Source organism: Symsagittifera roscoffensis, chromosome 3 (genome assembly GCF_963678635.1).
Source record: "Symsagittifera roscoffensis chromosome 3, txSymRosc1.1, whole genome shotgun sequence".
Lineage (NCBI taxonomy): Eukaryota > Metazoa > Xenacoelomorpha > Acoela > Convolutidae > Symsagittifera > Symsagittifera roscoffensis.
This window is the reverse complement of record NC_087064.1, coordinates 55,303,888-55,316,672: the sequence shown is the minus strand read 5'-3', so window position 1 is coordinate 55,316,672 and position 12,785 is coordinate 55,303,888.

Here is a 12,785-nt window from a genome sequence, read left to right as displayed (position 1 = left end):
TTTTTTCAGGCTTTTTATTAATTACCCAAACGTGTTTAGCAGCAAAAGTTTTCGATTTTAAACTGATTTTTAAACGTCTCAGTCTACACTTCACTAGAGTTTTTGCCCCTAAGATTTAATTTTAACCCTTGAAATTAAATTATGTTTAATTGGTAATAAAAACCCCAGCAAAGTTCCCCGGGTTGACCTCCATAGACCGAAAATGCTAATCATACAATTTCACACACTTAGTCTATGGAAAAATGCTAGTCATACAAATTTCATACATTTTCGCAAAATGATTTTAATCCAATTTCAAAGGTGTTTTATAGTTGTTTTGGTATCTAAATTGGTATCTCTTCATAAAAAAAGGAAAAAAATGGTATGAAAAAAATGCTACCCATACAATTTCCATATATGGAAATTGTATGATTAGAATTTTTTTAAATTTTTTTTGTTGTGAAAAAAAAAAGCTTTGAACAATCACTTCAACTGCTGGCAAAACATTTAAGCGTTTTTTGGGCTGCTACGACTGAAAACTTTCACTTTTTTTATTTTTGTTTTCTGAAAATAACACTAGTCATACAATTTCCATAAGATCTTGAATAGGGTAATTTTTTGAAAGGTGGTCAACCTAGGCATCTTCAATTCACAAAATAGTTAAACACCCAAATTAGACAGGGTAACTTAGTGAGTACGCGCGTTTGAGGCCAAATCATAAAAAAGAAAGCCTGAAGCTTGAAAGATCTTTGAAGCTTATAGTCTCGCTAGTTAATATTGACTCCGTCTTAACAGAATTTGCTAAAGTTATCCTGGTTTCTAAGCACCGCTCATTTAATTGTTTCAACATAACAGTGCTTCAACGCATCCACCGTTAATTTTAGGACTAAATATTGCCAAAATTGAGACAAAATTTTCTGTGCAGGTCAATGAGATCCAGTTATCAGAATAAAAATCTGCTTTGTAATCAAATATTTTTGAATTAATCTAATGAGCGAATTTGTTTGAAAAGCATTTTTTTTTAGGCAGTTTTTTTACGAGTTCTTTTAAACAAAATTTTTGCGGAATTGTATTTCAAAAACGGATCATTCCTAAACTCATTGGATTTTTTTTCGCCTATTAAGAGTAGTTTTAATCAGGGGCGGATCTAGGATTTTCTTTTCAAAAATTTTGTCGACCTTTTTTTAGGTCGATCAAATTGATTTTTCGAGCTCTCCCAAAGCACTATTTTGTCCCTATTTGAGCCAAATTTTCTGCCTTGCAGGCAAAATTTTGAAAAAACAGGGCGTTTTTAGGCACTTTTTGGAAAATTTTGAGTAAAAAAAATTGCGTTTTTTCGGCGTGCTCTCCCCCTCAAAATAAGAATATATTGGCGCCGAAGGCACCTTTAGAAAAGCTTTAGGGTCGGTCGACCAAAAATGGATATCTCAAAATAGTTCAAAGGGGGGGACCATTTGGGTCGGCAGGGGGTCGAATGCCTGAGGGGGCGAAAGGCGTCCGCCCCCCCCCCCCTAAATCCGCCCCTGGTTTTAACCCATGGCCTTTTTAAAAAAAATTTAACCCGTATTTTGGTAAAACATGGAAATCAAAAGTCAAACCGTGTTTTTAAAAAACGGTTCCGTGAACTAGTTTGAACAGAACCATTTCTGAAAAATAATTCTGTGTAAAATTAGTTTTAAGAAATAGTTATGCGTAACTATTGCTCCTAAAAACAATGGTGGCAAGTAACTACATGAAAAGTAACTAAATTTTCCCTCAGTAAATTTGGTACTAATGTTTATGCATAATGACATTGAGAGAATATAAAAATAATTGAGAAAATATAAAAAAAAGCTAAGACATCCATCTCACATTTAGCAGATAAGTTGATTCAAAGCCCGCCATCAGGTATGCTTTTTACTTGAAGGCGAGGCTATATATAGATTCAACTTACACAAGTGGTCTTTAAGACATGAACTAACGAACTTAATTCAACATTAAAAAACTATTGTAGACTCACGAATATAAAAGTTTGGGTATTGGAGACTGAGTTGTCTCTGGCAGAACCACACGAGCTGCAGGATGACGTCACAGAAGGGCTGCTGCAGGAGGAGACTTACACCAGCACCACCACCAGCCCTACTTGGACCACTAGAGGGAAACATACTGGAAGTACTCACCCCTGTCCCAACCAGAGCCACCTGGATTGGAAACATCAAGAAACAATGTTTGCCTATATGAAACATACACAAAATTCATAGAGATCCTAGGAAAAAAGTCCTTCTCAACGTTTCGACATTCTGACCAGGCATTTGCAATTATCTTTCTAAACATTCGAGACTTAATTTCCGGTTGCATTCCGGTCGCGTTATTTGGTCCCTATTTGAGCCAAATTTTCTGCCTTGCAGGCAAAATTTTGAAAAAACAGGGCGTTTTTAGGCACTTTTTGGAAAATTTTGAATAAAAAAAATTGCGTTTTTTCGGCGCGCTCTCCCCCTCAAAATAAGAATATACTGGCGCCGAAGGCGCCTTTAGAAAAGCTTTAGGGTCTGTCGACCAAAAATGGATATCTCAAAATAGTACGAAGGGGGGGGGGACCATTTGGGTCGGCAGTGGGTCGAATGCCTGAGGGGGCGAAAGGCGTCCGCCCCCCCCCCTTAATCCGCCCCTGGTTTTAACCCATGGCCTTTTTAAAAAAAATTTAACCCGTTCTTTGGTAAAACATGGAATTCAAAAGTCAAAACGTGTTTTTAAAAAACGGTTCCGTGAACTAGTTTGAACACAACCGTTTCTGAAAAATAATTCTGTGTAAAATTAGTTTTAAAAAATAGTTATGCGTAACTATTGCTCCTAAAAACATTGATGGCAAGTAACTACATGAAAAGTAACTAAATTTTCTCTCAGTAAATTTGGTACTGATGTTTATGCATGATGACATTGAGAGAATATAAAAATAATTGAGAAAATATAAAAAAAAGCTAAGACATCCATCTCACATTTAGCAGATAAGTTGATTCAAAGCCCGCCATCAGTTATGCTTTTTACTTGAAGGCGAGGCTATTTTTAGATTCAACTTACACAAGTGGTCTTTAAGACATGAACTAACGAACTTAATTCAACATTAACAAACTATTGTAGACTCACGAATGTAAAAGTTTGGGTATTGGAGACTGAGTTGGCTCTGGCAGAACCACACGAGCTTCAGGATGACGTCACAGAAGGGCTGCTGCAGGAGGAGACTTACACCAGCACCACCACCAGCCCCACTTGGACCACTAGAGGGAAACAGACTGGAAGCACTCACCCCTGTCCCAACCAGAGCCACCTGGATTGGAAACATCAAGAAACAATGTTTGCCTATATGAAACATACACAAAAGTCATAGAGATTCTAGGGAAAAAAGTCCTTCTCAACGTTTCGACATTCTGACCAGGCATTTGCAATTGTCTTTCTAAACATTCGAGACTTAAATTCCGGTCGCGTTAAAGCAATTTGAGTATGGTTTAAGAGGCAGCGTGGTCTTCAAAGACAACTTGCGGACGGACCCGAAAACTAAATTTTTCCTTTTGTGGCTTTTTTCGAATGTTTTCAGTAGATGGAGTTATAGATAAAATTTGAAATAGTTGAGCAACATGGAAAAAAGAAAAATCAAAACTAAAAAAAAAGCTTCAATAATACGCTCTTAGACAAACTGCCGTATCAGCAGGTTGAAAAAGACAGCTGTTAAAGTGTTATTGGCTCTTTTTCTTTTTTTCACCACCTGTTTTTTTTTTACATTTGATCATAATTTCTTCACATTGTCCAATTGATACAAAACTTTTCATGCGGACTAATTGAGCCATGACAAACATAATTATTATTTAAATTTAACCTTGTAAAACGTCTCGTTGCACAATAAGTTCAATGCTTATGAGATGTGGGGAAAAACAAAAAAGCCATGTTATTAAACAAGAAGAATAAAAATGCTGATACGTTCCAAAAACCTACCGAATTTTAAAAAAATTTACATACCATCTTTAAAGTAGTCAATGCCTAATTTTTCCATCGCCTATTTGCTATTTGTTGATATATCTGAAACAGTTCAAGACAACTAAATCCATTTTTTAAGTTAAAACGCATTTTGAGGGTGTTCAAGAGTGCCGAAGTACAACAGTACGGAAACTAAAAGTGTGTTTGACAGTCTCAAAATTGATTATGCATACGAAATTTTTTTTGGGAAGTGTTGGCAATTTTGTTTTATTTTGTAGAGAAACCCAAAAAAAAAATTGAAAGTTTGCTGAGGTAATTGCTTGTTCAAAAAATTTGACGCCGCGCGTGAGGAACTTTTGTAAGTTAAGCAAGTGGCATCAATTTAAATGGCAATTTTTTTTTCATTTTCCGCTCATCTGAATATATTTACTTGTGAGTGATTTGAGATGAGTAGAAGCAGTTTTCAAAAAAATTTTCGGCACTGTTGAACAATATTTTGATTTTCGGCACTATTGTATTGTCCCCCCTAGTTTTATCGTAAAGCCCCTACATTTGATGCTCTGGATGCACATTAGCTGGAGTGTGAGAGTAATTTTTATTCACTATAGCAATTGAATTTGAAAGGAAATGAAAGCAAAAGTCAAAAGTCAAACTGCTGAAATATAAATTTTTTTCAGATAAAAACCTTGGAAGAAAACCTACAAAATATAAGGCTTCGTCCTGAGATCAAATGACTGTGGTAATTTCTTGGCAAAAACTTCCAAAAAAAACTGCAAAAGTTTCGGTAACTTTCATTGAGCGAACCAAATTGTCAGCCTTTAACATACATTCCGGAAAAAGTAGGTATATAACGTCTTGAAATAAAGTTGAAATACAACTATTGAAATACCTTTGAAAAAAATCAAACTATGCACATAACCATTGTCTGATTTTACTGTATTTTGTCTAAATACTTGCACTTTTTTTCAAAATTATGCACTAAAAATACACCTTTTAAAATATCAAATGCTGTTCACGGAGATTTGTTTATTGCTTGATAAATCTTAAAATTATCAATCGTGATCTGGAAAACTTTCGGAAGATAGCGTAGAAATGAGACATTGAGACATTTTGAACACAAATATTTGATGTTTGCAGTCAGAAGGTTGTTCCGTAGTAAAGAGGGTTGTTTGGATCAATTTTAGTTATTAACGGATTCAAAAAGAATGGGTAGAAAATATTATTTCATTTAAATGCTCGATATACGTGGTGGACATCTTACGTTTTTGTTGCAAATTTCAATTCAAATGAGACAGCTTGTGTATCAGGGCAAAAAACGGATTGTTGTGTTTCCCGAGGATTGTTGTGAAGTTCAAAAAAAATTGACTAGTACAAATTTCAGACCAGCATTATGTTGGCACAGTTCAAGTTGTAACGATTTTGTAGTTCGATGTAATTCGCATTAAAAAAATGGTCTAACACTTTCAGCCTCAAAAAAAAGCTCTCAGCGCGCATAAAACATTCCAGAGCATGGACAAGATGGCAATTTTTAAACTCGGCAGTCTTCAATATATTTTTTTTGTTTTTCAGCTAAGCAGTTAATAGTTTCAATGGAGTATAAATTATTTTTTGGTTACAACTACTATTTCGATAGCAGTAGACACTGATTCACTTGCGCAAACCACTCTACCTAGCGCAGCAGAGCAAACCGGAGAAAGCGTTTCTTGTTGGTCGTTGAGGAGTATGAAATCATTTATGTCGGCAAACAACGTCGCCTGAAAGCTCTAGCCTCTCCGTCTCAAGGTCACTCAGTAGATTACTATCAGTTTCCTTCGAGAAATTTTGAAGTGGCTGGCAAAATACAACATATTTTAAAGCCTTTTCTCATAGCTCCTCACCTTGGGCGTATGTTCCAGACTTGATCGGTTGTGTGGTCCTACGTAATGGTAACTGTAGGATTGTTAGGAATCTGGCACTATGATCATTGAAAACATGTATGTCGGCATGGGCACAGAAAATAACTGATCCACTGTGCCTCCTCTCAAAAAGTCACTAGTGCTGATTTCATAATCTGAAAACAGTTTCAAACAAACTTTGAACCAAAATTATTTTAAATATTTGGAATATTTTTTGAGAGTTTTTCAAAAGTTTGTAATACTTTTTAGAAACATTTTGAAATCAAAACAGTTCTTCAAATCATATAGCTATTAGTTTTTTTTTATATAATGATATAATGAAATGGGTTGAAATTGACGGGGACTAGAAATTAGACAATAAAATTGTTTGAAGTCTTTAGATAAATACCGATTTTGGTCTGCATGAACACTTTGTAGGTTGAGTCGTGTTGGATGGCTACTGAGAACTTGGATCTGAATCTGGGCTCATCCAGGCAGCGAACAGAGCCCGCAGGTTGGCAGGAAAAGCACGCAGGGCTAAAAAAAACTATCGGTCTTTATTATCCATTATTAACTAAATTTGTGAAAAAAAAATTTGTCCGAAAAATTTCAAAAGTTTTAATTGAAATCTAGAAGAAAAGATTTATCACGCTTGGTGTCCGGAATTTCACTGTTCTATTGTCTGGGTACAAACGTCGGCTTGTATTTATTGTTTTTGAAGTTTAAAACACAAAAATGGCTACCTTTCTGAAATGGAGTGAGAAAACGTGCCAACACTCGCAAAAGACTCTTTTATGTGATCGAATACAAACTCAGGTCCCATCAACTCCGCAGAAAAAGGGAGGGTCAAATTGTATACACTACTCACTCTCAGGACAGACCGGGTAGTCAACACCAGAAACTCGTGGGTGGGCACCCAAAACACCTGGTCGATTGACAGGGGCTGATTTGAGTCCAGATGGGAGAGCGTTATTTGGGATACAAACAGGTCCTCTGGTGAAATTTCAGGCATTCGATGAGGTCCCTAAAACACGTTGTTTTAAGTAAACGTTGCCAAAATAAAGCAGAGCATCTGGCGAACTTATGATTCAAGGGAAGAGACTCAACCGCCACCACCCATCACCGCTCTCATAATGGGCATTGCCGCTGGAATCCTTTATCGAACAAAAAAACTGAGAAACAAATACATAAGCATTACTAGACATTGGTTTATTATTTGTTATTAGCTTCCACATGCAGTACACAAAATTTCAAAAAAAAATTGAGGGCAGTAATTATCTATTTTGAAGCGTCGATTTTTTTTTTTGAAAAACTTGCCTGCCAAGCAGTGAAATATTGGTAAAATGTTGAAAAGAAATTTGTTAGCTGAGCTATTTATCTTTCCCTCAGCCTCCTATCGCATTTTAAATCTGTAAAAACCTAGCAAGAAAATTGTTGAACCGCTGAAAAAACAACGAAGTCATGAAAAATACTTTTCTTGCCACTCACAAAAATAATTTAAATCCTTCAATTAGAACCACATTTCTGAGCAATATACCTATCACAATTGAGCTTGCTTACGAGTTTCTTGTTTGTTCCGACCGCTGAAAAATGGAGGAGCTTTGTATGCGGTTGTGTTTTAGTTTTTGTAAACTTTTTTTGTTTTCTACGCACACTCAGATACCACGATTAATCATCGGAATGGTTCGAAAGTGATAAATGATAAGGAAACTTTTGAGCCTTGACTCGAACAAGGTTGAAAAGTTCCAAAAAACTTTTGCCCCATGTCGGCAAATTTCTGTATGAATTTCGTGACTTTTATCAAAGTTCCAGCTAGCTACGGACAAGCGATTGAGTTTCGATCTATTCTCAATAATGCAGCTCAATAAGTCTAGGTTCCTCATTTGTTTTTGCGAAACGTCAACTTTGCATTAAAATTAAAATTGTTGATGGGACTTCCTCTTTACAATTTTTGTCAACTACTCAATACCTTGGGCGGATTTGTGGACATACCCACGTGTTTGGTTGATTATCTCAAGTTTCGCAAACGCTGATTGTTCAAAGATTACAAAATCGGGCATAAATATTGTAGATAATGAGCAAACATTTGATTCAAATAATTTATTTCGAAATAGTGCTGTAAAAAGTTTTAAAAGATCCTAGGTTGAAAATCTTGAAATCAACATTGCTCTAATTCAATACAGAAATGTTTCATAAAAATTTTTGGCAAGCACAGAACATCGATAGAGGCCAAATGAAATTATCCTCCCACTCTCACAGATGTGCGGTGCTGTCTTCCAAAAATTAGGGTTAGAGGAGTAATCACCCTGCACCTAGCACCCATGGATCATGATTGAGCATATTGTCAATTAAATATCAGTGTCTATAAAAGTATTAAAAAGATCATTTATTATCCATTAAAATTTATGTGCTTATATTTAATAGTGAATATAAGTCATAAAAGTCAACAATAAATCTTTTAAAAAAGATTTTTTGGAAAAACATTATTGAAAATTACAATTTTGTTTTAAATTTATCTCATTTCCTTTTTAGTACAGAAGCTGTATATATGGTTTCCAATTGACATACGTTTCACGTTTATAATTTTACATATATTACACGTTAATTTTTTTCAAATTTCAACTCATAGCAGTTTTATGATTTTTTTCAAAATTTCTTGTAATAACAAAATAATTCACCTCTTGGTCCAAAATTTACAATTGTAAAGGATTAGAATGGAAACCTTATGTATCGGATATTCGCTGCTCTTATATTCGGCACGAGTGATATTATCTACGTGAATCAGTCTTTGTGATACTCGGTTTTTCAAAAAAGATCCTGTAGTGTTGTTGAGGGTTACATGTCATTTTGCCCCAAGTCAACTTGTCCCAGCCCATCTTGTCCAATTCCAACTTTCCCCAGATGACAACTTGTCCAATGCCATCTTGTCCCAGATAATAAAAAAGAAACATGCCCCAGATTATTTGATATCCTCGTAGAACATAATGTCGGCATAAAGATGAAAACACTTTTTTGTTGAAAAATTAAGCTTGAAACAAAATGCGGAATCATTAAAACAAGCGCTGGATCAAAATGAGTTCAAAGTATGCATGAACAAAATGAAAGCGGCAAAATTTCAATGCAATTTCTATGCCGAGTTAAATATTTCAAAAGATTTATTGCAGATTTTGTAAGCTCCTATAGCACAGTTAATATTGCACAACACTCTTAATCAAGAAGTCAAGAAATTAAAACTTGAAGAAGTCAACAATTTTTAGTATGAAATCGATGAAATTGAAAACCGCAGGTACTGCCCCGCCCCTAATGCCCCCTATATTGGGTAACCCAGAATAGGGGGCGGGGTGAGGGAAAGAACAAAATTATTGCAGTATTGGCCTATATCACCTCTCAAAACTTGAACCCTGTACGATGGATATAAGTTAAAAAATTGGTGACTTTTTAAAAATCAATTTAAAATGCCCAAAAAAGCCGACAATTAAGAAGAAACTATGCCGAAAATTAAAAATGAGTTAAGTGAGCTAGTGTGTATAAATAGTCAACAACATGCTCTTTGTTGAAATTACTAGAAATGTTTTGGATTTTTGCATGAATGTCCCAATATTTCTTCCGCCCTTGACTCTGTGTTACCCCCATAGCCTTCGAAATGTTGAACTTCTGGTTTCTTGAGTCCATTTGATTCTTACCCTGGGTGGCTCCCTTGAAATAATGCTGTCACTCCAAGATGCCAACCTTCAACGGCGTTTGTCGTTCGTATCAGGCCTTCCGCTGCTTCTTGGGAACGGTTCCAGAGACTCATAGGGAATAACGGTTGCCTGCTGTTTCGCTCTTTTGTTTGCCCTTTATATAACTTCTCTGAAAGTATGAGGCAAGTTTGTCAATTTTATCTGAAAGGCTTTTCTCAAGATCTAATCTGTCCACCACATGCTCAATCTCCTCAATGACGCTCTCGAACGATTGTTCCACTAAATCAGTTGGAACAAAACTAAGAGCGGGTATGAAACGCAGTATCAAGCTTAGCTCGCAGTTGTTTTCATAGGCTCTCTTTAAGCCTAGCTCGTTAGTTTTGCGTAAAGAGGCCTGGCAGAGGTGAAAGTAACGGCCTTTGATTGAAGACTCTGGAAAAGCGTTTACGGCAGCTTGTTCAAAATCTAGAAGGATCCTCGATGGTTGCGCGTTATCAGAGACAGAGGCGATGGCTTTCAGGAATTTTTATTACGTTTGTTTAGTTTTGTTTGGCAGCAGAGCATAAAGGCATGGTGAGTGAAAGCCACCGATATGAATGTGTATGGTATAAAGCTGGTAAAATTGCATTGGGCAAATTTTGAATGTACCGTCGCAAAGCCAAAGAGAAATGTGAATTCGGAGGGCATGAACAATATCTCGATCACCGAAAATCAAAATTTGCTCGGGATCCATATCTCCACTGTCGAATAAACAGAAATCAGAATATTCCGTCGGAATTATGAAATGCCTGTCTTTAAGGATTGGCAAGGACGGGACCAAGTTCTGTTTCTGGCGGTTAAGAGTTCTGTTTATTGTTGCACGACTGGACAAGGAGAATTGAACAGCTTTCTCATCAGTTACTTCCTGGAGACAAGTGGCTGCCTGGCCGATTTTTTCATTTGAAGCATGATCTGGTTTGCCTCAATTTTCCCAGGTCTAACATCGTGGCTGTGCTCGTTTTTTGTTGAGACGAGTTCATCTCTTGCTGTGACGGCGAGGATGCAGCACTTGTGTGAACTGTATATTGTGCATCTCCAGTGCTCAGTAGATTTTGTAGTTTGTTTTTTTTTGTCAAAAATTAGCATTCCTTTATTTCGTTGAGATATTCCCCACGTAAGCTGACCCATTGTATTTATGTTGAACTTTTAAGATTGAAATAGTAAACATTGAAGCAAAATGAAAGAATAGCCGTGTTTCATTTTGTTTTAAAGGCGCTAATTGGGGATTATTGTCGAAGTTTATGGCGTGTAATTACCAAAACTTATGGTTTTTGAGGCTCAGCTTCGAATATTTTCGATTAGAGTTTTTTGTTATCTCAAAACGAGTCCAGTGTACATTTGCACTTGATGGTCCTCAATTTGAACATCAAAGAATCAAGTAAAACTGTGAAGTATGGGACAAAACTGCATAGGACAAAATGTCATGTGGGGCAAGTTGGCATAGGACAAATTGCCATGTGTGGCTAGTTAGTATAGGACAAGTTGGCATAGGGCCAAATAACTTGGGGCAAACAGTCCTGACACCTTGTTGACACACCGTGAGTTATTTGTATTGATTAGGAAACTAGACCTAAAATCAGGGGTGGACCTTGAATTTTATTGAGAGGTAGCGAGCAGACTTTGAAAAAAATTTCCAGTTTTTCTGGTCGTTTTGTTTTCTAGGCACTTGCTCTTCCTCAAAGTTAGTAGACATTGCCGCCATAGCCTCGTTCAGGGAAACTCTAGGATAAGTCGGTCGAAATGGATGAGGTAAAATAGTACAAAATTGGGGACCCTTGGTTTATGTCGAAAGGTCGATTCAGTTTTCATTTTTTTGCCAAAAAAGCCTGCTAAAAACTGGGCCCCTGTTATGACATAAACATTGCACCAAACTTATGAGATCAAAACCAGGAGGGCGGTTTTTTGCAGACCATTTTTTATTCACAATTTTATTGGGGAGAAAACAGCGAATCGTATTGATTTTTGTCGATGACGCTAATTAAAAATGAATCTAAAATTTTCAATGAAATTAATTGAGAAAACGTTTTCAGTTTTTTTTTCATTATGCAACGCCCTCGATCAAGTTCCAGGTCCGCGCTTTAGACAAACTGTTCATTACAACACCGAGTCCTAAATGCAAGCATGTCCTATTTTTAGATGAAGCCGCCCACATTGTGGCATGAACAAAAATTTCATATAAATTGAACTTTCCCTATTACAGATCTGTAACTGGAATTCAACTGGAATTCAACTGAAACCGGTTTCTCTCATACTCTGTACATAAGCACCAAAATAACCTGAAATCAATCTTTTTTTGCTTTGCGTGTTTGTATTCAGAGGGTGATGGTGGTGGTAGGCGGTTGGGTTGGGGGCAGAGGCTCCTGCTTGTGAAGTTAGGCGATCGGAGGGAGATGTGCCGGGTGGACCCATCACTTCCAATTACCACCCATCACCAAAACTTCCACTCCAGTTAATTCCAACTGAAAGCAGCAGAAGGAAAGAGGAAGCGCACTCTTTTCAACCACTGTGTCATTACAGCTCAAAAAATTGTCAGCCCGAAAAATAAACGTGAAGATTAGCCAAAAAACGAAGACTTTTTCTCTCAAGTTTTTTTTTAATAAAGATAAAATCAAATTGATTTTCCGAACTCTCCCAGAGCACAAAAAAACCCTGTTTTGGCCAAATTTTCTGCTCCGCAGGCAAAATTTTGAAAAAACAAGCCAAAAAAGGCCTTTTAGGAACTTTTTGGAAAACTGTCCCCCTTATGCAAAAGAAGGAGACTCGTTGCTAGGTACGAATTTCTCATATGCTTAACCATTGAGTTGTCTCTTCATAAGGGGTTGGGGTAGTCAAAAAGATTCTATTCAAAATAAGAAAGACAGATCTCCTCGGAGTTGATCATCTAAAAATGTCAGCTAATTAGCTCTAGCTAATAAGCTTTTAAAAATTTTCTTTTTGGTGATTCTTTTAAGTCACTATTCCAAAATAGGGTAAAAAAAAATTCCTGGAAAATGAGGAGCCTATGAATTTTTTGACATGAGCAGTTTTTCGATCATTTTTCTGACTTTGTGACAACTTTTTCAATTTTTTTTTTTGAAAAAAAAGACAAAAAATGACGTTAATCAGAAGCTTTTGAAACAATGATTCAGAGTGTGCAAGCATATTTCCGCTCATCAGTTTTTCAGAATCGAAATCAAAAGACAACGAAGCAAATTCTGTTTCGTAAATTGGGATGAAGGTTCGAAGGGTCGAACTGGGTCTACTCTGCCTCAAAATTTTCTCA